Source organism: Cotesia glomerata, linkage group LG4 (genome assembly GCF_020080835.1).
Source record: "Cotesia glomerata isolate CgM1 linkage group LG4, MPM_Cglom_v2.3, whole genome shotgun sequence".
Taxonomy (NCBI): Eukaryota; Metazoa; Arthropoda; class Insecta; order Hymenoptera; family Braconidae; genus Cotesia; species Cotesia glomerata.
Window position 1 is genome coordinate 1319495 of NC_058161.1, and position 27458 is coordinate 1346952.

Consider the following 27458-nt stretch of genomic DNA (forward strand, 5'->3'; position numbering starts at 1 on the left):
GAAGCTTCTCTGACTATCCCCGTGAGGGTGTCACTATGTCTGTATGTATGTATGTACGTATGTATGTGTGTGTGTGTGTGTGTGTGTGTGTGTATGTGTATGTAAGTATGTAAACCTCTCATAACTATTGAATGGCTCAATTTTGGATACAATTTGGATCGATTCGGACCGATAGATTTCGAAAAATCTAAAAAAAAACGAAAAAAAAAAATTTTTTCAAAAGTGGTTTTTTTGGAATAACTTTCGAACGGCTTCATAGATCAACTCCAAAAACTAATCAGCTCTTAACCTTGAAAAACCACGTCGATCGCCGCTAATCCGGTCAAAATCGATTAATTCGTTCGAGAGATATCGTGCAGGAAAAAAACCAAAAAAGTGTTTTTTCGGAATTACTCCGAAATTTCTAGTTTGATCAATATAAACTTAAAAATTTTTCATAAGACTTAAAAAACTACGTCGAATGCCCCCAACCGCGTGAAAATCGGTTCATTCATTCAAAAGTTATTGCGGTTTGAAAACTCAAAAAATAGTGTTTTATCAACCTTCTATCAAACTTTTGAGCTTGAAAAGCTCAAAAGCATAGAAAAGTTAGAGCATAGAAAAGCATAGAAAAGCATAGAAAAGTTTTGAGCTCGAAGAGCTCAAAAACTTCGTAAATGCAATTTTAAACGCCCAGGTATGGAATTATCGGGAAATTATAGGGATGGCCTTCAGGGTCAACCGTTTTCCTAATTTTTTTTTCAATAGAAAGGTTTTTTTTATTTCTGGAAATTTTTTAATTATTAATAATTAAATTGATAGAAAAATTGAATTGATTGAAGAAAAATAATTATTTTTATGGTTTTTAATAGCTAAAATCAAACAGAAAAATTCTTGGGTCAATTTATTTGAATTAAAGAAAATTTTTTTGCTTTATTAAATTATTTAAAATAATTTTCTTAGTTAAATAATTTTTATTTTTAATTAATTCAATTTTTTTTTCAATATTAAAATACTTAAAAATACTTTTTTCGTTCGAAATTTTAAATTTTAAACCAAAAAATCCTTTAGAAAATTTTTATTTTCTTAAATTAAGTAAAAAAAATTGTTAAATTAATTAAAATTTCTTTAAAACAAGAAAAATTGTTTACTTAAAGAATTAAATTGTTTAAAATAATTTTTTTAGTTAAATAATATTTATCTTTAATTAATTCAAATTTTTTTTAATGTTAGAATTTTAAAAAAAATTTTTCTTATTCGAAATTTTAAATTTTAAACTAAAAAAATCCTTTGGAAAATTTTTATTTTCTTAAGGTAAGTTTAAAAAAATCTTAAATTAATTAAAATTTCTTTAAAACAAGAAAAAATTTTTATTTAATTTAATTATCAAATTCTTAATAATGTTTTTTTTAGTTCAACAATTTGTTTCTTTTTTAATTAATGTAGAATTTAAAATATTAATTTTTATTTCTAAATCTTTAAAATATTTTTTTTTTTTTGATAAACTTTTGCTACTTTTTATAAAAAACTAAACGTCATAAATTACCCGAGTAAAAAAAAATTTGAAATCTAAAACTAAAAATATTATGAAGTTTAATAAAAGCAAGTGGGAAGAACTCGGTTTTGGGTAGCCTGAAATATCTAAACAACTTGATGGCAAAATTTATAGTCCCACAATCCGCCCAGAGGTTCTGTTGGAAGGGGCCACGTTTTCGGTTCAGGTCTCGATGAACTCGATGAGGTCCATAAACACAACACGGGCAGCGTAATAGTGCCAGCGACAGCAAATGGCTCGGAGGATGAGGACGAGGATTGCCGGAACCGTGAATAAGAATGCCTCCACTCACATTAGGCACCAGAAACCGAAGTCACGGCGGAAGTTGTATAGAGCCAGATCAGGGTGTAAGTAAGAGCAAGGGAGTCTCCATATATATTCTCGGCATCTTCGGTATGAGCTCTTGTACAGGACTTTTACCCCGTATAGCTCCCGCGTAATTTATGGATACCGTTCCCTTATCCACAGGATACCTAAACTCCCCCATATTCCTTCCACACACTCGCTGGCCCTCTATTGATCCCGGTTGTGTGATGTATATGTGATACAGGGTGACGCCTAAGTCTTATCTAGAGTTTTTTTACGTGCTAGGCTTTATTTGTTATTTATTTTGAGATATTCATCGGCTTAAAACTCCCTGAGGACTTTAATTTCTTTATTGATAAATAATCTTATTTTTGTTTTGATTTAATTAAGAAATAACTAGCAACCTTGCAGTCACTACGTGACTGCCATAACTTGTGTACTGTAAATAAATACAATTTTGCTTTATTAAATAATGACTTTTGTTGAATTGTACTGTACTTTCTTAAATATTGACGTTCTTGAAGATATAAGCTCATTCTGATGTTACACTCATCAAGAGTTTTCATTTGAGTACCCACATACATTTTTGATATATTTTTCATATATACATATATATAATATATATAAATATATGAAATATATGAAAAATTGATGTGGGTACTCAAATGAAAGGTCTCGATGAGTGTAATGTCAGAATGAGCTTATATCTTTAAAAATCTCAATAGTTCACAAGATATTTTTTAAAATGTCCTGTACTTCCTAAACTATTGACGTTTTTTAAGATATAAGCTCATCCCGATGTTACACTCATCAAGAACTTTCATTTGAATACCCACATGCATTTTTGATATATTTTTTATAAATACATATATATAATATATATAAATATATGAAAAATTGATGTGGGTATTCAAATGAAAGGTCTCGATGAGTGTAACATCGGGTAGAGCTTATATCTTCAAAAACGTCAATAGCTCACGAGATACAAGGTCATTTCTTAATTATATATCTAAAGATAGAGCATTTTCGAATGCAGCCTAAATACTTATTATAATAAATTGATTATTGGTGAGGATTATATAAAACCTTGAAAAGGCACAAATTTAAATCAAGATTTTTGCAATGACACTGAATTTCATTAAAAAAAAAAAAAAAAAAAAAAAAGTTTTTATCATATAACTATCCTTTAACTACTAAATAATACAATTTAAAAAAAAAATTTTTTTGGATATTAAAATATCTAAATAAAATTTTTTTTTTGTGAACTGGCTTTAAAGATTCTAAAAAACGTCAAATTAAAACTGCCGAAAACTTCCAAGGCTTATTCAAAGGGTGAAATTAAAGATTAAGGGAAAGTGTACAATAATTGAAGGTAATTATATTTTTCTTGATGTCTCACCAGAAGTTAAGTTGATAAAATTTGGGAATTTGATTGACACTAAATGTGGGAATGAAATCATTAGCCCTTTTCATTACAGAAACCCGTTCGAATACTAATTCAGTAAGACGATCTTCAAGGTTGAATTATTCAAAAGTTCAACGACTCTTTAGCCAATTATCTCATTCTTCTCTTCGGCATTTTTTATTTTGGTCAACCCGGCAATTTTTGTTTTTAATTCAATCTCTTTTCAGTCGGCTGACTATTTAAGTCTTCACTACTCAATCCATTAGTATCTAATCATCAATATTATTAATTTACATTAATAAAATCAAAATATCATTAATAATTAAACCTAACTCTCTAAAAGGGAGAAAGTTTAGCGATTAAACGCCATCTGTTGGAAATTTTTAAAATTAAAACTGATCAAAAAATTGTATATGGTCTAATATTGGCAATTTTAATGTCAGACCTAAAATAGACAGATCAAATATTAAAAAACTAGCAATCTTGTAGTCACTATGTGACTGCCATGACTAATGAACCATAAATAAATAAAATTTTGCTTTATTAAATAATGACTTTTGTTAAATTGCGCTGTACTTTCTTAAATATTAACGTTTTTAAAGATATAAGCTCATCCTGATGTTACACTCATTAAGAGCTTTTATTTGAGTACCCACATGCATTTTCATATATTTTTCATATATACATATATATAATATATATAAATATATGAAAAATTGATGTGGGTATTCAAATGAAAGGTCTTGATGAGTGTAACATCGGGATGAGCTTATATCTTTAAAAATCTCAATATTTCACAAGATACAAGGTAATTTCTTAATTATGTATCTAGAGATAGAGCATCTTTGAGTGCAGCCTAAATACGTATCATAATATATTGACTACGGGTCAAAATGTAATGAAACCTTGAAAAGGCACAAATTCAAATCAAGACATTTGTAATGACACAAAATTCCACTAAAAAAACCGATTTTATCATATGACTATCCTGGACATAAAATTTTTCTTATTTTCTTAATAATATAGATGAAGCTGTGAAAAATTTTTTTCACAGGTAATTAAATAAAACTCAAAATAATTAGCTGACGAAGGTAAAAAGTTATTTAACTTAGATAAAAATGGTTAGTGCGCAAGATAGTGAAAATATGTGTGCACACATCCATCGGAATATTTGCATAACTACGTGAGTGTAGTGTGTAGTCCACCCTGATGGTAGAGCGAGAGCGAGAGCGAGAACGCCCAGGGGAAGAAATGTGCTGGAGAGAAGAAAGTTGAGAGTCGATGGTGAGGATTGCGGGGCGGAGGTGAACCCTCGTCCTCATCGAAAACATGAGAGACACACAACAGAGAGGAAAAGGAAGAAGAGGCGAGCTAGTGAGTGAGCGAGTATGCCGTCTCGTCTTATATTGATTTCTGTCCACGGCATCCCCTCGCTATTGAGCAGTAGAGGGTACAAACCCTGTGTAAGTAGTATATAGGCTGCTGTGGCTGTGGCTGAAGCTCGAGCTCAAGCCGAAGCTCTTTATAGTACACTGCACATAACTGAGTGAGAGCCACACACACATTGATAGATCTATACACCTACAGAGCCATAGAACTACAGCCCTCAGGAGGGTAACACTCTGTCACATTGAAATCCTTCTCTTTTTAGTCCCCGCTATGTAGATTCGCATTGGTATTAGTGGGAACGAACAAGAGGGTGAGAGGGAGAAAATGCTTTCCCTCTGTATCCTTTACTAGCTCACCATTCAAATAACAGCCAGCGTAGTCTCTGCCAGAGCTGAGTTGAGTCGAGTAGAGGTGTATATATATATATATGGAGGGTGAGGGTGAGTGGGAGGGTGATATAGAGGGTGAGTAGTTTCGTCCGGCCGAAGCACACCTCGATCGATTGGGCTTGTCCAAGGGTGGAGACCGCCGAGTGTGTGCCAGTTGCTATGGAAACTCACCCTCGCCGCGGGATGGAGCGCCATTGGCCGGCCTAGAGCTTCTTCCAATACCTTATTTCTATTCCTAAATGTTTTTACTCCATTCTTTTTGTTTGCTGCTGTTTTTTGCTCTTTGTTTCTTGGGTTAGTACTTTTTTTTTGCTACTTTGATTAATTAGTATTTCTTTTTAAATAACTTTAATAAGTATATTTTCAAATTTTAATGACAAAAAGAATTTTTTTTGAGCTTAAATCATTTAAAATTATGAAACTGAAGTTGGCAGACGTGTTAAAATTTTTGATTTTTTTTATTAATTAAATTACAACTAAAAAGATATTTCTAAAAAATTGCACTTATAGTTTTTTACATGTGACGATTTTTTTTTTAATTGTTTAATTGAAATTTTTTCAATGAAAAATTTCTAAAAATTTTGAAATGTCGGTTAACTTCATTTTCATTTAAAATTTATCAATATTGTTAATTATAATGTTATTAAATGATAAAAAAAATTATTTTTACGTTTTGGGACACTTTTATGAAATTGATAGATAATAAAATGGTTGAAAAATGTTTCAAATTTTTTTTGGACAGTAAATTTGAATTTTATGACTTGAAAATTAGTTAAAAATGTAAATATGGTGCTTATAATTAAATGAATTAAATTATATTGATAAATACTATTAAATTTTTTTTTTAATCATTTTTTTATGGCTTTCTAGCAGGAAATATTTTAATATGTTAAAAAAAAATTATCTTTAATTAAAATAATTTAAAAAAAAAAAAAAATTATTTAATAGTAAAAAAATGGTTAAAACACGATTTTTAATTGTAGAGGTCTAAAAACTCTAAAAAAACTGTACGTCAGGTAAAATAAAAGTGAAAAAGGATCGTCTATGCATCTATACATTAAACGCGCACCCTGGATGCAAAAATGTATAAATGCATGTAATGTATATATATTTAAATATAAAAGATGTACATACCGAAGCAAGCTCTCAGTTATTTCCCGCGGGGTTTCCCTCAAACAACTGTTGCCATGGGAAAAAGTAATATCGTGCTCGTCAGTATGCAATTACTTCTAGGTGATTGGTTTATCGGGTGCGTTGGGGTGCTTTTAAAAACCCTCGAAAATCTAAAATCACAACTCGCGAGACACACTAGCTCGTTATTGGAACACGCGAGGAATCTCACAAAAAATTGTCTTTACTCAATAAATTTTACATATAAAAAAATTGAAAATTATATTTATGGCTTATGCATAATAATAAAAATAGTTTTTTTAAATTTGTGCATTAAAGAATATATTTTATTAACTAAATATTGATTCAGTAGCAAATTAATCTAAAAATTAATGTCAGGTGAGTTTAAAAGCGTTAAAAACAAATAATTTTTATTCTAGAATTAAATATTTTAAAATTAACTTTCTAGTCGCGAGATAATTTAGCGACCATGCGCCACCTGTTGGAAATTGTCGGTACTAACTTTGATTAAAAAATTATTTATGGGTATATTTTCATATATCAAGCCATATATGGTTATATCACAACACATTAAGCCATATATGGACATATATGGCATAATATAGCCAATTTTCATATCAAGCCATATAAAAAATTAATATATGGACATATTAAGCCATTTATGAACAGATATAATTTTTTAAAGTGACTATTTATGGATATATGTGTCCAATTTTCATATAAAAAATAATATAGGCTATCAATATGTCCTATAGACATATCAAGCCATAAAAATTAATTTCAGATGAGTTTAAAAGTGTTAAAAACAAATAATTTTTCCTTAGAACAAAATATTTTAAACTTAACTCTCTGGTAGCGAGATAATTTATCGACCACATGCCACCTGTTGGAAATTTTCAGTACTAAATTTGGTTAAAAAATTATATATGGGTATATATTAATATATCAATCCATATATGGCCATATAAAATTTTATAATTGGCCAAAAAATCTAAAAGTGACCTTTTCAAGGTCTAAAAAACTTAAAGTACCAATTTATCTCGATATGTAAATCACCCCCGTCCTTTTTCTCGCTCAGCAATACAAGTAGCAGACGAAAAAATGAATGCCTGATTTCAATGATAACAATAAAGCTGGTTGGTATCTGACGAGGGTTCTATCTTGGCACTTTAAAAGTGATAAAGTAAAATAAAATAAAAATAATTTAACCTACTTGCATTACTAATAAGGAAAGGAGGGAAACGAAGCAGCTTGGTGGTGGAATGACGAGAAAAAGAGAGCAAGACTCTTGAATGCTGTACTTAACGCATCGCTCATTGGAAGTCGGAGCATTTAAAAGTTCTTTCTTAAGAGTATTCATTGACTCAGTAGACGAGCAAGAGAGAGAGAGAGAGAGAGAGGAGGGAGAGGTAGTTTCTTACTCTACTCCTTACTCCTTACCTCTGGGTGTTTTACTCCTACTTTAAAAGCTAGTAAGTATAGGTACTTTCTTCATTGACTCTTTCTTTCTACTACGCTCAAGCGTACTACGCGGCATAGTAAGCACGCGCTAAAATATCCCCGCTTACTACTCGCTCTGTTTTTTCTCTAATTATGAATGAAAACTCGAATGAGTAAGACTTGTATACTTATATATGTCTCGAAGTTTCAGTCGCTAGTGAGATTACAATTACTTCATTTTATTCGAGCATTCATTTCGCGAGGAATTTCTTAGATAAAGAAAGTTAGTTGTGTTGGATTGTATATTGTGAAATAAGACGGATCTATTGAAATTTTGTTACCTTCATTGGCGTAATTTGATGGAATGAACTAAACACCTGACAAATGTTCGATATTTTTTTAATTTATTTCTAGTTTGAGGAAAAATTTTTACTGTAGATAAATAATGCATTTTTTTAAATTCAAGTTTGATAAGAGAAATAATAAAAATTTTTAATTGAATAAACGCATCGTTTTTTTACTTAAAATTTTTTTTGCCTGATTTGAAAGAAAAAAATGATTTTTCTATCAGAATATTTTTATCCGGAAACAACTTAATTTTTATTAAGTAAGAATTTTTCTTGGTTCAATAATTTTTTTATTAATAAAGTTGGTCAAAATATATTTTACAACTTTATTTACATTGATAAAAAAATTAATTTGATGAAAAAAAGAAAAATCTTAAATCAAAAACATAATTTCAAAGAATTTATTCAATATTTTTTATAAAATTTCATTTAGATTGATAAAAAATGTCTTTGTTCACAAAAAAAAAAAAAAAAAAAAATAATTTTAAAGAGATCGTTTTTAACTAATTAAAGAATTATTGAACTACTAGATTTTGTTGCTTATTGATAAAAAAAAATCTAAAATGACCAATTTTTCCGTCCAAAAATTTCTCTATCATATTTAAACTCTTAAAATTAACTTTTAAAAACTTGATTAATTAATTAAAATTAACTTTTAAAAAGTTAACTAAAATTAACTTTCTTCTTTCAAAATTCTTTTTTTCGGATCGTTAATTTTCCAATCAGCGTCCAATCTAATTAACGAATCCCCAAAATAAACCTCAGAGCGTTAAATAAAAGCTAACTATATTAAATTAACCCTCAAAAAACCTCGAAAAAAGATTAAACTGACATTGCCCAGATAGGAGGGCGTGCCAAAACCGATTGAAGCAAAATCCCATCCTCGGAATTCCTTATTCCGTCTTTCGTCTGCAACTCTGCAGTACAAGATGCAGTCTTAGCACATAACAGAAGCACAGAGTCCTTCCTCCGCTGCTATTTCTATCCAGATTCCTATCCGGAGTGTCTAGAGTCTGATTTTAAAGCCGGTGGAGTGTAGAGAGTCTAGTAGAGTAGAGAGTGACGGTGCTGGCGTTCATAAACACAAAGAGAGTGGGTAAGACGTGGTAAGACAGGGCTGGTGCACGCTCGGGTTTTCAATTTTCGATGATTCCAGCGAATTCGGTGTAGCAGTAACAGGCGTCGGTGGGTGAATGGGAGATGGGTGACGGGTGACGGGCGATGGGTGGCGAACACCGCGAGAAGCACTTGAACTCGGTTGCATGTGGTGCTCACCACCCACAACCCAACCCAGCCCAAGCTTCAGCCCGAGTTGAGCCCCAAGCTGCTCCGCTGTCGGATATTCTACGGTTTAAGCCCAACAAAGTTAGGACAAGTGAGTGTGTGAGTGTGTGAGCGTGTGTGTGCTGGGCGTGGCCTCCCGGTGGTCGTTGGCCAATCAGAGGCTGGCCACCCCCGACCCACAAGTCCACATCCACCCTACATACATATTGATCTCGTGGTCCTTGCTCTCCCGCCTTCGCAGCTCTCTTCCTTCGAAGCTTCTTCTCTTCCCCGCAGCCCTTCACCCTTCGCTGTACTTTCTACCCCACATCCTTGCTCTTGTCCCTAGCTTCCAGCTCACCCTCGCCCGAACCCACAGACGCTTCACCCCTCCGACCCAAACCCGCATAAGCCAACCACCAGAAGGTCGTCTGACCAATACCATCACCAAATATTTTACTCACGTGTGTGAATATTCCAGCTTTTTGTTCTTAGGTTTACTCCCACATTCCATTTTTTAGCCGTTGATTTTTATTTTTATTTAAGAGATTGAAATTTTACATTGAAAGGTTGACTTTGTTCGAAAGAAATAATTTTTTTGATTGTTATAAAATTATTTGGTAATTATTTACAAGTGGAATCAATCTATAGCCCCTGTTAATTTTTTTTTCCATCAAATCCAGCTTTTTGTTCTTAAGTTTACTTCCACATACTATTTTTTAGCCGTTGATTTTTATTTTTATTTAAGAGATTGAAATTTTATATTGAAAGGTTGATTTTGGTCGAAAGAAATAATTTTTTTTTATTATTATAAAATTATTTGGTAATTATTTACAAGTAGGATCAATCTATAAAACTTGTTAATTTTTTTTTTTTTATCAAATTGATCAATTTTTTTTTCGTTCTTTTTTTTGTACTTTTTAAAAAAAAGATAAAATAGAAATTTTATCCAAAAATATGAGAGCCAAAATTTTTTCCAATTTTTAAAGGCGAAAAAGCTATCGAAATCTTTATTTTTTTCTTTGACGATATTTATGATCATAAAAGCGCCGTAAAAACAAGCAGAATAAAAAAAATTTTTAAATATTAATTTTTTCACCTAATTATGGTCCAAAATGTGGTTGACTCCACTTATAAATAATTACCAATGATTTTTAAGAGTTTCATTATTTTAAATTAAGAAAAAAATTCTTAAACTAAGAAATTTTTTTAATCTAAAAGAATTTAACTAGTACCAAGAAATTTTCTGCTTTATTTGAATTGGAAAATATTTTTAAAGAAGTGTTTTTGGTTCAAAATTTTTTTTTAAAGAAGTTAAAAAATTTATCAGTTTTTTAAATGAAAAAAAAAATTTTTTTTTCAGCAATCTAATAAGTTAATAATTCTTGAAATAATTTTTCTATAGTTAAAAATTTCATAGTTTTTCTTTTAGAAAAGCTTTAAAAGTTTTTAAGTAATTTTTTATCAGTGAAATATTTAAAGTTTATTTAGTTAAAATTGATTTTTATGAATAAATACAATAATTATTAATAAAATAATTTAATTTGAAGTTTTTCTTTAATAAAAGTTCGAAAATATCAACTTACTATTGCATAATAATTAAAATTACAATTTAAATTAAATATTTAAAAAGTATAAATATAAATTCTAAGAACAGAAACATTTATAGAAAGTACATTATTTTTATATTCCTGAAGCGAATAAAATTTGAGTCTTGTCACGTCGCTTGTCAGTTAACGCTCTTTCGTTTCCTCCTTTATCCACTTACACGTCCTACAGTAGTTCTGAGTCTATAGATTTAAGCAACTGCGGACTTATATCTAAAAATATAAATTCTCAGTCGAAATATTTAATCATTTATCAATTTCCGATTCGCGTTATCAACTTCGTACGATTTTAATTAAAGTAAATGCTGAAAATTTTTGGTGTGAGAGCCAAAATTGTCACTCAAATGTTTGTGTATTGGATTAAAAGCAAACGGTTAGTGACAATGAGGGTAGTCGAGTGAGGTCGCGGGGCCAGAGTCAAAAAAACGAGGAAATATATGTCGAGTTTGAATAAAACAAAACAGAAGAAAAGGAGTAGAGAGAAAAGCTTTGGGAATAATAACAAAGCGGTGGCCCCTCGGGCGCTAAACAATGCAGTCGGCGAGCTAAAACAAAGGAATAAACATGAAAAGACAAAGAGGGAGCCGTTTGAATCCGTAATTTGTCCCAGAGTTTCTTTGTTTTAGCATATCACCGTGTTCATGCCCCCTGCTGGACCAATCTCGAATAAACTGACGTTTCTATCCCCAAATTGTAGTCTTATTAATTTTTCCACGGCTTTATTAGCATACAACCTTTGTTCTACTTTTTATTTTAAAGTCAATGTTATCGTCTGGATTTTTTATTAAGCATTAATATTTATTTTTAAAGTAATAAATTTTTTTGATATGGTCCGAGGCTATTTTGAAAATAAAAAAAATTTTTTATTCTAATTTTTATACATTCTAAAAATTTTTACTGTCATAAAGATGCCATATTTAGCAAAAATTAATCTAATAATTAATTAAAATAATAATTAATGTTAGTTAAGCTTCTTAAAAGAGTCAAAAGGAATAATTTTAGTTTTAAAACTAATATTCTCAATATAAACTCTCTGGTAGCGAGAAAATTTTGCGACTATGCGCCACCTGCTGGGAATTATTAGAACTAATTTTTATAAAAAATTATATATGGATATTTCAAGGTATATTAAGCAAAGTATGGGCATGTATGGCTCAAAATGGCTAATTTTTATATAATTAAAAATTATATATGGACACAAACCATATATATGAAGCGAAAATTAATTTAATAGTCAATTATAAATAAAAATTAATGTTAGATAAGCTTCTTAAAAGAGTCAAAAGAAATGATTTTTATTTTAAAACTAATATTCTCAAGATTAATTCTATGGTTGTGAGAAAATTTTGCGACTATGCGCCACCTGTTGGGAATTTTTAGAACTTATTTTGAAAAAAATTATAAATGAGCTTTTTAAGATATATTAAATAAGGTATGAGCATTTATGACTCAATATGGCTAACTTTTATATTTTTAAAAATTATGTATGAATATAGACCATATATGATTATTTAAAAAATTTTTTATGAGAAAAAAAAAATATTCGATTTTGAAATAAAATTTTTGCCGACTTATATAAATTTATAGAGTAAAAGAAATAGTGAGAAAAATCTTTTGGTTTATTTACAAGCTCTTAAAGTGTTATAACATGCGGGTATGCATTAAAGTTAAGTGGATAGAAAAATGTTGGCGAGGGTAAGGAAAAATAGTTGAGAAAACTTGGCCGAGAAAACTCTTTTCTCATTATTTCTAGGTAGTTGAATTATTCACAAGACTCGGGTTATTATCCAGGCCAGGGTTAACTTCGGTCGTTCACCTTTTATTCTACTTTTTATTTATTGCCCAAAGTCACACCCGTTTTCGTTCATTTTCATTTAGAGTTATCCAAATAAATAAATAACTCTTTTGTGTTAATGGGAGAATTTTTCCTTACAGATCACAGAGACTCATTAAAGGGAAAATTATTGAATTCCTTTGTCAACCCGATACCTATTCGCCGGATAAAAAGGTGGATGAATTCATAGCGATCTAAAGGGGGAATATTCCGATAGACATGAAGTCACGTAAATTTTAAAGGGTTTCCAGTCCTCATGTCATCTCAGACACGGTATAAAAGAGACTATGAGGAAGAATGTGAAATAAAAAGGGTTACTTTACTTCCATGTGAAAGAGGCGACAAAAGAAATAGATCTCGAATTTCCATGGACCTTCTTCCGTTCTCATCGCGGCCTTGCCTTTACTTGTATTTTTTCTATGACATGTAAGTACATTCCTTGGTAAAAAATTTATCTTGAATTATTTATTTTCGGTAAATTAAATTTTTTATGATAAAAATTTTGAGATAAGACAAGAAAAATTTTAATATTAAGAAAAATTTTTTTTTTTGTAGAAAATATCAAAAATATGAAAATATTTATGAAAACCTTTTTTATAGAAAATTAAATTTTCTAAAAAAAGTTTTCTTATCATTTTTTCTTACCTTCAATATTTCACCCAACATAATAATCATAAGTAACCTTGCAGTCACTATATAACTTCCGTGACTTGTGAACCACAAATAAATAAAATTTTGCTTTATTAAATAATGAATTTTGTTAAATTGCACTGTACTTTCTTAAATATTGACGTTTTTAAAGATATAAGCTCATCTTGATGTTACACTCATCAAGAGCTTTCATTCGAGTACCCACATGCATTTTCATATATTTTTCATATATACATATTTATAATATATATAAATATATAAAAAATTGATGTGGGTACTCAAATGAAAGGTCTTGATGAGTGTAATGTCGGAGTGAGCTTATGTCTTTAAAAATGTCAATAATTCACAAGATACAAGGTCATTTCTTGATTATGTTAAATTGCACTGTACTTTCTTAACTATTGACATTCTTAAAAATATAAGCTCATCCCGATGTCACACTCATCAAGAGCTTTCATTTGAGTACCCACATGCATTTTTATCTATTTTTCATATATAAATATTATCATATATAATATATATATATATATATATATATATATATATATATATATATATATATATTATGTATATAAATATATGAAAAATTGATGTGGGTACTCAAATGAAAGGTCTAGATGAATGTAACACCAGGATAAGCTTATATCTTTAAAAATGTTAATAGTTTACAAGATACAAGGTCATTTCTTAATCATGTATCTAGAGATCGAGCCTAAATACTTATCATCATAAATTGACTATTGGTGAGAATAATAAAAAACCATGAAAAGGCATAACTGCAGGTCAAGACTTTTCCAACGATACTAAATTTAACCATAAAAACCCATTTTATCATATAAATACACTGTCCACAAAATTTTGCTTATTCCCTTATGATATAGATAATAATCTTCATTTAAAATTTTAATATTATTAAAAAAAATGTTACCCCTGAATAAATTTCCTCTAACAAAAACCGAATATTAAATTACCTTTTTACACCAATCATTAATGAGCCCGAAAAAAAAATTTCCAATCGAACACAATATCGAATAAAAAAAGGTGAAACGATAGAGCTTATAAAATAATCTTTTGTGACATATGGTAATGTTCGTGGGACACATCTCGCTAGTTAACGCAAACACAAACAGTTAAACTATGCAACGCATTCACAATATCCATCGGATACATATAAATAATAATAAGAATAATGGATACGTGAAAAAGCATCCAGCATCCATCCCATTGAGACGGTATTCAATGGACCATCTCGGTTCGTTAACCAGTCTGTCGCATTTTTTACCCATCATCCGTCGAAAGGGCAACCCTTTTTTTTTTATTTCTTCCTCTTCCAATTTGAATACATTGTACCCTCGGTCCTCGGTCGACATACATATGTATATCCGACCGATACGTAAAACCCCAAACGAGGCTCCAAACTTTTGGCACTATCCTCGCTCGTATATGCACGCATCAAATATTATTTTTATTATGTATATTTTTTCGCAGTATTTTTATACCTGAGCTCAATTGTTTCGCCCTGGCTTGACCGATTTTTTTTTTTTATTATACTCTCGATACAATGCTGCTGATTTTGATTTATATGACGCGAATGACAGTCGAACAACCAAAGGGTTGCGGAAGCTATAGTGTTTTCTCAATAACTATAAAGTTATTTTCTGATGCATGGGAAATTAGAAATTCATATATGCTATTTTTTATGCTGAATTTATTCTATTATTTTTTTTTTGTTCAGGATTCAAGGGATTACTTTTTATGGGTGATATATTTTGGATATCAAAGAGTGGATCAAATTTAAATTACCAAACATCTGACAATTTTAGGAATTTTTTATATTTCACTTGCAATTTATTTAAAAAAAAAAAATGCTTAAATAAAAATTCAGTGACTTATTAGCTTCCTTTGGATAATCGAAAAAGGTATTTTTACTTTGGAATTAAATATCTTAGACTTAAATCTCTTCTAGCGAGAGAATTTTACGACAATGCGCCATCTGTTTGAGGTTTTTAGAACTAACTTTAGTCAAAAAATTATATTTGGCCTTATTAGGCTTTATATGATAAATTTTAACATCAAGACATTAAAAATTATCTGTAAACATATTGGATTAATAAAAAATTTGATTTTTACTGTTTAAATTAGTACTAAGGGGTAAAATATTTTTTTTTACAAAATAAAATCACTAAATTTAGAAAATCATGTCTATGTAATTGAAAAAAAAAAGTGACAAAATGATTGATAAAAAGAAACTAAAAATGAAAAATAATGAAGATTCAACAAGTAGGATTTAAAAATAAGCTAGCAGGAAAAAATGTTAAAAGTGACGAAAGATAATGAAAATGTCGTTTAAGAGTGAAAGTAGTGACGAAGAAGAAGAAGAATAATAATAAGAAAAAGTAAAAATAAAAAAAATAAGTGTATAAGGGTAAAGAACTCGGTGACACAATTTCTCGAACTCAGGAAGGAGTAGAGAGACTGTGACCCTCTGGTGATGCTGATGCTGATGGAGATGGTGTGGGGGTGACAACCTTGAACTAGATTTTTAATTGCGACTTCTTGAACCCGACGTCTTGCTCGCGCTTCTATTCGCGCCGTACCAGCGAAAACAAAATGAAAAAGAAGAGTACCGGCGGCGTCGACGTCGACGTCGACGGTTACGACTCTTCCCGCTACCGTTGCACCATCGCCATCATTCTTTCCTCGTTCTTTACTTACTTTCAGTTTTCTCGTTCCACTTAACTTTTGTTCGCGTCTTCCTCGCTCCCGAGGCTCCAGAAATAAAGGAGCCTCCTTCTTACGGCACAGATTTACCCCCTGTCCCTGTTCCAAACGCGAACGCGAAAACCGTCTTCTCTTTGTCTAAGCAACAAGTAGCGCGTTCATTTTAAACGTGTCAGAGTTCTTTTGTTCGTTTAGTTTAAAGAAAACAACTAAAGAGTAAAGAACGTCATTGCCAACGCGAACTTTTACGTAAATGAGAATCTCCCGTCTGAGTCTACGTCAAGGATTCTCCTTTCCAACTATCAGCTGCTATCATCCCCGAGCTATCAACTCTACCTCGATAAAAAGATATTACGCGTTTTACATTTTTATCTTACCCATTTATTTTATTTGCTTCCCATTAAAAGTTTTTAAGGCTTTTAAATTATTACATTTCTTATTGCCTACTTTAGTAAATTTTTTTTTTTCATAATTAATTACTTATCGAACATTAGTTTTTGAATTTTTTTTTAAACTCCTAGAAAAAAATTTTTAAGAATAAAATTGGCTATATTAGGCCATATCAGGATATATATGGCTAAATATGTCTATATTTGACTTGATAAATCTATATGCAGCTTAATGTGATCATAAATACCGATATAAATTTTTTATCGAAGTTAGTTTTAAAAAAATCCAACAGGTGGCGCATGATTGCTAAATTTTCTCGCTACAAGAGAGTTGAGTTTGAGATATATAATTTTAAATTTAAAAAAAATCGTTTTTTCTTTTAAGAAGCTAAGAATAAGTCGCTAGTTTTTAGTTTACTTAACTTCTAAACCAATTTTAGCCCAATTTAATTAAATGATTAATTTTTTATGAAATTAATTAGCGTTAAAAATTATAATAATACATTTTTCTTTTCATATTAAGCTTGATATATCCGTATGTGACTTGATATATCTATATGTAGGTTAATATGATCATAAATACTGAGTTATAATTTTTTTTATCGAAGTTAGTTTTTAAAAAATCCAACAGGTGGCGCATAATCGCTTAATTTTCTCGGTATAAGAGAGTTGAGTTTGAGATATTTAGTTTTACATAAAAAAATTTTTTTTCTGTCTATTGAAAAGCTGATAAGTCGCTAGTTTTGAGTTTACTTAACTTCTAAACTAATTTTAGCCCAATCCAATAAAATAATTAATTTTTTTATCAAATTAATAAGAGTTTTTTTTTTTTTTTTTAATTTGTTTAAAGTCGCATAAACTACTGAGGTCATGAGCGAGTACGGTAGGGGGTAAATTTTTGAGATTGGAACTCGTTTTATTTTTTGGCCTGAGCAGAATAATACATTTAAATATTGAAAATATTCATTGGTGTACGCCGGACTCGAACCTGGTCCAATGCTTTGGTAAGCAAGGGCCGGATCCGATAGGGCTACTGCGCGCCTATTAATAAGAGTTAAAAATTATAATAATACATTTTTTTTTTCATATTAAGCTTGATATGGCCATTTTTGATCAGATCAACTTACAACAGGTTATATGTATGATTTTTTTCATGAGTTTTGACATATTTTGCGTCTATATATTTATTCCTAATAATTTACTTTGAAACAATCAACTATTTAATTAATCTTTGAGTTGTTTATTTTTTTACTTTTTTAACATGTTACTCTCATAAATAATTATAAAAAAATTCATAATAATTTACTGAAATTCCACCAAATATTTATCAAAGTTATGTCGCTTCAAAGGATCACAATATAAAGCAGAAAAATAATTAACTTAAATTAATCGTATCATAAAAATAACCCGAATATTTTCCGTAATAATTAAAACATCACACTCACAAGTTAATTGGAATAACTTAAATTTTAATGAGCGAAGGGTCGAGCAGGGAATGCCGTAATAAATAATAAAACAACCCGCCGAGATTTAGTAATAAAATGTAATAACGCTGGTAATTATTGTCGTAGGGAATTATAACACTTATTTTATTATTTTCAAGTGCCACGAGTTACTGATTATCCCTTCAAATTGGTTATTTTCGGTAAATACTATTGTGAAAAGCCAATAACGTTGTTTTTCTATTGTCAAAACTCTATTGGGTAGCATTGAGTGTGTCTTTCTCAAAATACAAGTCATTTTGATCAGTGTGTCTCTTTCAGTATATTTTTCAGTTCCCCGTATATATACTTATAATGGGAAAAGACTAAAAGAGAAAAACCTGCAGGCAGTAGGGTGCCGAGGAACGACAAATATAATCCCGTAGCCGAGACAGGTGAGCGTATTTTGTCGATCTGTGTATTCCACGATAGGTGTATCCGAACTGTAAAGGATTCCGGGGGATGCTGGGAGAGTAAATCCCTAGGGATGTCTCCGCTCCTCAGGTATACTCTACATTTTCAATGTATGAAAAATATTAAATAAAATACAAGTAATGCCGATATTCAATCTATTACTATATATATTTGAGAGGGATACCTGCTAGATGATATTCCGTGGGGTGAAAGGCCGTTTTTTTCTCAGCGTTTTTTATTTGTTATATGGGGACGCGTATCTTTGGTGAGATAAAAAACGTCACAATCAATAGTTTATTTTTTTTATTGTAATAATATTTATAAATAATCCTTCAGATCAATTTATTGTCACAGATAATTCCAAAAAAAATTTGGACATAATTTTAAGCATTAAATTTTTGAAAAAACTCTGTAAAATGTCTCGCAGATCTGTATCATTATTCAAAAACCTAAAATACTTAAATATTTACAAATTAATTGATTTTTGAACCCCGGGCTCAAAAACCAGAAGATAGTCAATTTTTGAAAATCTTTAAGGAGATCCACGCGAAATAGTCAAATTTTTAAAACTTCCTGAAAATTTGTAAATTCACTCTACGTAGCCTAATAATTAATAAAAAAATAAAAAACAGTTGTTTTCCGGGATATTTGAAGAAATAATTAGGTTTGAAAATTGTAATTTTCACATGTGAATGGAGATTCCACCAGCCGGTATTTGGTTAAGAATTTTATGCAATTAACGATTTAAAAAAAATTTTTCTCACCTTCGGGCGGAAAGCGTCAATTTTCCTCCCGCTGCGCTAAACGAAAATGCCGCTTTCCGCCTCCGTCGAAGAGATAAATAGTATACACACCACGGGCAGTAAATAAGAAAGCCTCAGATCACATGTTTATTGACTTCGGCTTCGCCTCGGACAACAATTACATGTGATCTGAGACATTTCTTATTTTACTACCCTAGATGTGTAATATACTATTATTCTCATTGAATTTGATTGAAAAAATAATAAGCTTTCAATTAAAACAATAAAAAAAGTTGCTTTCCGAACGTATTACGGAGATATTTTATATTTTTTATGAAAAATCACTCGTAACTTGCGTTCTTTAAAGTCTTGTATTTGATTTGGCAACACCGCTTGCGCAGTTACTCGGCGCATAAGTAATCGCGGTTTTTTAAATTCTAGAAGATCTTAGTCATTTTAGTTAGACAGTAAACATAAATAAATTAGAAGGTTAGGGAACTCTTTTTGTGTTGTCAAGTTTATACCGGTAATTCAGAGTGCTATATTTTTTATTAGTCAATTAAATGTTAATAATTATTTAATGAGTAAATTTATCGGAAATTTCCTCAAAAATGTTATTAATTGATTTAAAAATTAATTTTAAGATGCATAACAAAAGAATTATTGCGTATTATTTTTTTATAGACATTCTTTACACTAGGAGGGTACTTGGATCTCCTTAAACTACGATTGCTTTTGAACGCGTGGTTCAAATTTGAGTATGTTGACACAGTTTTTCAAGCTCTAAAATTTACTACAAAGTTTTGAGTCGATTGTTCCAAGAGTTTGAAAGTTATATAAAAAAAAGTTGTCTTGGTTTTTAGAATTTGTTAATTTTTTAAGTAAAAAGTTAAAAATTGAATAAAAACAAAAATAGATAAAATTTTTACGTCCCTCGTAACTTTTGAAATTGTTCTGGATGGTCTTGACGATAAAAATAAGAAGAAGGTGCGGAAAGAAGAGAACCAAAGTAAAAGTAAATGTCAAAGAAGAAGAAGAAGAAGAAGAAGGTAAAGAAGAGAAAATAGATGTTGAAATTGGGGTGTTTTGGGGTATGGGAACGGCGTGCTTGCAGACTTGAAGGAGGTCGATCGTCGACGGGATAGGACGTGCCTTCATTTGTTTCAACGGGTACGTTGGTGGGTGGTTACGTCACGCGGTGTGCCGTTGGCATGGTAACCCTCTGGGCTCAAGACGAAAGACGAGAGGGCGAGGGGTACGGGCTTTATACAACATTCTGTCAGTTATAGGACGACGTACGAACAACGATACGACGTTGACATCGAGAACGCGTGCGCATCTTGCTCTCTTGTGCTCTACTGGTAAGAGTGCTCCCGAGTTCCGTTCTGTCCTCACACCACCCTTATCTCGAATACATTCTTCCCACCCACCAGCCCTAAACATCATTCACCCACCACCCACCACCCACCATCAACCCACGCCACTCTTCACCTCTCGTCTTTCGTCTTTGCCCGTCCGCTGATCCCCGATCTTCTGTCACAACTCCTCTGATAACTCGCAAGTGTCCAGGCTTACTCTACTTTTTGGTCGAGATGTTTGTTCGGAATTTAAATCAATTTTAAAAAACGAATATATGAGTTATTTTTGGAACAATTCTGGTTTTAAATGACTTTAAGTTATTATTTTATTCTTAAAAATTATTTTTTGCAATGTTAGATTGAATTGAAGTTCAAAATTTTTACTTTATGTCCTAATCAGGGTTCCAAATTTATTACTCCATAAATTTTATCGGAAAATTCACTTTTTTATTTTAATTTTGAATTAAAAATTATGAAAGTTATTCTTGAAATATTGGGTCAAAATTTTTTAAAATTAATTTCCGATTTCGTTGCTATAATTGTGAGGTCAATTGTTAGAGTTTAAAATTTAGATAAATTTTTTCAGGTTAAATAAAAGGATCAAAATAAAAAAAAAATTAATTTTTGGTTTAAATATTTGGACTAATAAACAAAAAATGAATTTTTTGATGAAATCGTTGAGACTAAAATTGAAAAAATTAATTTTTAATTTAAATTTTTCAATCAACAACAATGTTAGATCATATTAAAGTTCAAAATTTTTACATTATGTCCTTATCAGAAGTCCAAATTTATTAACTCATAAATTTCGACGGAAAATTCAATTTTGAATTAAAAATTATTAAAGCTTTTCTTAAAATATTAGAATACAAATTTTAAAAATTAATTTTTGGTTTAATTGCTAAAATTAGATAATTATGAGGTCAATTGTTAGAGTTCAAAATTTAGATAAATTTTTTCAGTTTTAATATAGAGATCAAAATAAAAAAAATTAATTTTTTGGTCAAATATTTGGATTAATAATTAAAAAATGAATTTTTTAATGAAATCGTTGAGATTCAAATTAAAAAAATTAACTATTAATTTCAATTTTTAAATCAACAATAAGAACTTAATTTTTAATTAAAAATTTTTCAAATTAAACTTGATCCGATTATTAGTTTTCCAAATTACAAAAATAATTTCTACAAGTGTTGGGACTAAAAACAAAACATCAATTAAAAACAAACTAACTAGAATGTCGAGAAGAGCTCGTCAAAAATACGAAGCCACTCAATATTTGCTACCCCCTAGCTATAATTGTACATAACTTCAAAAAGTAACTTCGTCGGATGATGAAACAGGTAGAAAGTTACAGCACAGGTAGAGGAACTAGGAACTACAAGGAGGACACCAGTACAGAGGTAAATTTAAATTAGTTTCAAGTTAACTCGAGCAATTGGCGTCTAGCTCTCTCTCATCAACCTCCGAATGTTATATATGCATTTCCCATTTTGCCTCATCCTTTATCATGAGCTCGAGTATGAGGTTGGCTTGCCTGTGACGCAGGAACGTCGTCAGCCGGGTCTTCCGTTCTGTTCCTTCTATCCTTCATCCTCATTCCTCATCATGTCGACTCAACGAGCCCCACCAGTCAATATGGAGAAGTCTCTCTATATAATATACATTTACACATACATACACCCTATACACAGTACATTACATACTAAACATTTTATATATAATATATAATACATTATAAGTATAGTATGTACTACACAGTATGTACCAGTACTTGCTTCGAGGCATCAAGGCAGTTTCAGAACTCTGTCGTAGAAGGGTTTCTTTGTAGGTTTCGAATTGTTCATGAAGCACTATTAAATCACTTTTCAAAAATGACTTCATCTACTTTATTATTTCTAATATTTTAACAATTTATTCTAAAATTTATAGAATTTATTATTATTATTAATAATTATTAATAAATAAATATTTTTGATCCACAAAAATTATATTAAACACAACTGTATCGATAAGAAAGCTCAAAAATTTACTAAATAAGCATTATTTATTTTTTATTTATTTTTATTTTATTTATTTTTAAGCTTTGAGTTAAAAAATCAGACAATTTAATGATAACCATTTTTTTTTAACTTCAAACTAGGATATCTTTTGAACGCGATGTTCGATTTTAATTTTCGTAACGATATTCAACGCAGTTTTTCATGCCAAACAAGCGTATACAAGGTTTTGTACCAATTGGTCCAATATTTTAAAAGTTATCTCAAAAAAATGTACCAAATAATTTATTTTTAAACTTTAAATTAAAAAATCTGACGATTTTCTAAAAGCTATTTTTTTTAACTTCAAATTAAGATATCTTTTGAACGCGTTGTTAGATTTTGATTTTTTTGACGGCATTCGACGCAGTTTTTGATCCTGAAAAAATGTATACAAGGTTTTGAATCGATTGGTTCAATATTTTGAAAGTTATCTCAAAAAAATTTACCAAATAATTTATTTTTAAGCTTTAAGTTAAAAAATCTGATGATTTCACAATAGCCTATTTTTTTCTACTTTCAAACTAGGATATCTTTTGAACGCGTTGTTCGATTTTGATTTTTTTGACGGTATTCGACGCAGCTTTTTACGCCAAACAAATGTATACAAGGTTTTGTACCAATTGGTCCAATATTTTATAAGTTATCTCAAAGAAACTTCCCAAAAATTTCTCTTTTGAATACCTTCAAAATTTCTCTTAAGATTTATTTAAAATTGAATCAGATTCTATTTTTGATCATTATTAAATTAAAAATGAACAATTTGACTTATTAAGGTACTTCCAAATAAAAAATCTAAAATATTTAAAATAAATAATTGAAGTATCTGCAAAATTTCCAAAAATAAAGGAAAGAAATGAAAATATAGATGACAGAAGAGCTTATTAAAGCTTAATATATCGCGATTTAAACCAGGATACACGAAAATTGGCACATATTGGTGTAAGCCTGGCAAGCGTAGTCCGCGCTGAGGATGAGGATGAGGATGAGAAGGTAGATGCACAAGAAGAGAAGAGAAGAGAAGACACAGTAACCAGAACGAAGCTCTGGATGTGGAAGCGACGTTAAGCCGCTGGCAACCAATTCAAAGTCCTCTTGCAGCTTCTACTTCTACCTTGAAGCTCCAGCTTCCAGTTTCCAGATAGAGAACTATACCAAGGTACAGACACAGTTTGCTACTGCAGAAGTAAGCTTAACCGTCTAGGTACAGCACCCAATACACTTCCAGGCACTGTGCTTCTATACTTTTGCCTTATATACACATAATACTATATTGAGCATTCTGCATACTGCATACTGCATGGAACACACACCAAATGCTACGTACTCTCGACAACTGAGTACGTACCAAATTGAAGAAAACGAGTAAGCGAGAACGAGAAAATAAGGTATATAGATGTCGTGTGCCTTTGGGGATGAAAACGCTAGCAGGCAATTTTACTCCGCGCTTTTATATATATATATTTTGTACATTTATATATATATTCATGTGTCGAAGATGCTTCAAAACGTCTCGGTACACAAGCCATGCAAAAGACATATGCTCAAATGCTTCTTACTTTTTTTATTTTCTTTTATTCACTTCCTTATCCGTTCTTTGAAGGGAGATACGCAGAAATGAGAATTTTTTTCGAGAACTCAAGAGTTTTGTAGTACGCGGGGTAACTTGGACTGGTTGAAATTTTTTTTTGAGAAAAGTTGGGGATTATAATTGTTAGTTTTTAAGTCAACTGCACTGATAGAAGGATTTATTTGTAAAAAAATATTTGTTAATAGTTAACAAATCATTTATTAGAGAGCACTTTTTAGTATTAAAAAAATATTTCTTAGTATTTAAAATGATTTATTTGGATTTAATAAATCTGATATTCATTTATTATATATTAATAAATCTTTTTAAATACTAAGAAATATTTGTTAAGGACTAAAAAGCGGTCTCTAATAAATGATTTGTTAAATATTAACAAATATTTTTAACTATAAACAAATCCTTCTATCAGTGTGGGGGAAATAATGAAAAGATTTTGCGAAACTTAATTAACGTCGCGGATAACAAGGAATAAATTTAGCAGCAAATTTTAATTTCCGGGAATATTCACGCCCTTATGTCTATAACTGTACCTTTTATTCTGTCCAATTACAGCCAGTTAATTTCTAAATTTCCTTATTATTAATCCCCTGTTTTATTGAAATTTATAGTTTAGGTGTTTGCCGTGATATTATTTTTTCAGTTAGTTTAATTCACAAGGATTCTATTTATATTATTAATAAAATTAATTATGAAAAAAATTTCATAACTATCTTGTTTTTATTTTTACAAGTAGTATTTTTTTATAAATTATCTCTTTAATAATTTATTTAATATAAAATTCTAAAAATCGCCCCATTAAAGTTTCAAAATATTTTTCATTAAAAATAATTAATTAAATTAATTACATTAATAAAAAAATTCCAAATAAATTAAATTATTAAAAACAAATAAATTGCCTTCAATATATTTAATTTTATTTATTTTTTAACCGACTGTTTAATGATTAATAATTATTAAAGTAATAATAATTTAATTGTGAGGGACGTAAGTGATCGGAAAATAAAAACCAAATAAATTAAAAATAAATAAACCAATAGCAATGTTAGTTTTTTAACGAATTATATAAGTCTGAAATTCACTTCAAGGATTTTATTTAAATTAATAATGAAATTAATTTTGAAAAAAATTGCATAAATATTTTTTTTTTTATTTTTACTAGTAGTATTTTTTAATAAATTATCTTTTTAATAATTTATTTAATAAAAAATTCTAAAAATCGCCCCATTAAAGTTTCAAAATATTTTTCATTAAAAATAATGAATTAAATTAAATAAATTAATGAAAAAAAATTCCAATAAATTAATTTGTTAACAAAAAATAAATTGCCTTTAATATATTTAATTTTATTTATTTTTTAACCGACTGTTTAATGATTAATTATTATTAAATTATTAATAATTTAATTGTAAGTGACTTAAATGATCAGAAATTGAAACCAAATAAATTAAAACTAAATAAACCAATAGCAATAAATCAAAAATTAAAAAGTAGCGACGGACAACTGACCTGAGAGTTGTTTGGGCTAACCCTTGACCCTAGTGACCGTACCTCGTGACCCAGAGCCCATAAAAAAACCAGAAGTTGCCAACAACAGGAAACATATCGAAACCGGTACGGCTTTGACCTACACTCGCCAATAACAATAATAATATCTATCTGTATACATTTATACCACCGGTCACTCCTCCGTACGTCGGCACGAGCCGTGATTTATGTCCGAGTTTCAAGGCGGTTTGCCGTAATTTGCAAGCATTATTCATTGCATGTGATTTGTATTTGTTTTCTTCTACCGTATAGATATTTTTCACAGTTTTAATTTTAATTTGAACATAATACGGCACTTTAATTGTTTAATGCACGATTTCGCTTGCTTTACTTGCTTACGCGATTGCTTACGTAATTAAATTTTATATGGTCAAACGACTTTTTATGACCAGTGGTCAGCTCGTGCTCGGTGGGCGGTCTTGACCTATTCCATGGACTTAATTGTCCGAAGAGACCCTTGCCTTGCTACCAATGGAATTTTATTTATTAGAAAGTAAATAAATGTAATTTAAGGATGTAAATAAAAATACATAGTAAAAAAAAAAAAATGTAATTAATTTTTTAAAAATTTTCTTGAATTAAAAAAATTATTTTTAAAATTTTATTATTTTAAATTATTGAGAAATTTTTGAAAAGGAAATTTCTTTAAAAATTAACAGTTCAAATAATTATATTGAAATTTCAAAATTAAATTATTATTTTGTGATCAAAAAATTCTTAAGTCTGTACAGATTTTTGTTGAAACTCTTTAAAATAATTTATTTGAGTCGAATTAATTTTGTTTTATTATTATAATTTAAATTATTGATGAAGAGGTGTTAAATTTATTTAAAGGTAAAGTTTGTTTTATCTATTGTCTATCGAAATAAATTTTAATGTGGCGGTAAAGTTTATAATAGTATTTTAGTATTTGACGAATATGAGAAATAACGAATAGAAGTAAGGACGTTTATGTGAATTTAATGTCCGAAGGTATTTTGTCGCGGATCATGTCATGCTTGTGTTTATGCTGAAGGCGAATATAAAATAAATATAAGATATGAAAAGTGGGTAAAAATGCTAGATGTATATTACGAGACAAGTTTGTCTCAGTCTGGAAAGTGGAAAGTCCATCAAAAAGTTTCATTTCGACGTCTCGCGGGATAATGTGAGACGTCTCCAGTATATCCAATTCGAGATGACTTATAATGCTCTGCATATACAAGAATTGTAAATATTTTAATTTCATAAATAAAAAATAGATGGATTTTTATTTGACGAAAGTTACTTTTTAGAACTTTAAACATAAATTTTTATGATAAATTTAAGATCAGAATTTTTGAGAATATCACAAATTAATTTTAAAATATTTATTTAAATAAAATTTTTCTTTCAATTCTTGAATTTAATTATCATTAACTTTTGATCTAGTAATTTAAAAAAAAATTTTTTTTTTTAAATTCAAGTTTGAAGATTCATTTTTCCCTTCATAAAAATTAATTTAAAAAAATTTAATTTTGGATAGAATAAAATATAATAAATTGTCAAAAAAACTATAAGGTTTAAAAATTAACTAACTTCTGATCTAACCACATTAATAACTAATTTTTTTAATAAAAAATTGTAGTCTAAAGACTAATCTATAGCTTGGTGAAAATTAATTGTGTAAAAAGTGGTTGCAAAAAATTAAAAAAATGAAATTAATTATCCTGAAAAACTATCAAATTTTTTAACTAATTTTGGATCCAATCACGTTAAAAAAAAAGTTTTTTATCAAAAATTAAAGTATTAGGATTTATTTTTCACTTCTTAAATTAAGAACTGATTCAAAAAATATTCACTAAAAAATTCTTGAGTTAAAAAACTAAAAATCACTTTCAGAAAATGTTTATAAAATAATTT

At 29.5% G+C, this 27458-nt stretch overlaps 1 long non-coding RNA gene across 1 annotated transcript in view; it reads right to left on the minus strand.

Moving 5' to 3' along the window:
- The window catches only part of LOC123262400, an 87986-nt gene that overhangs the window by 14320 nt on the left and 46208 nt on the right, over positions 1 to 27458 (minus strand). The gene's annotated exons all lie outside the window — the stretch shown is intronic.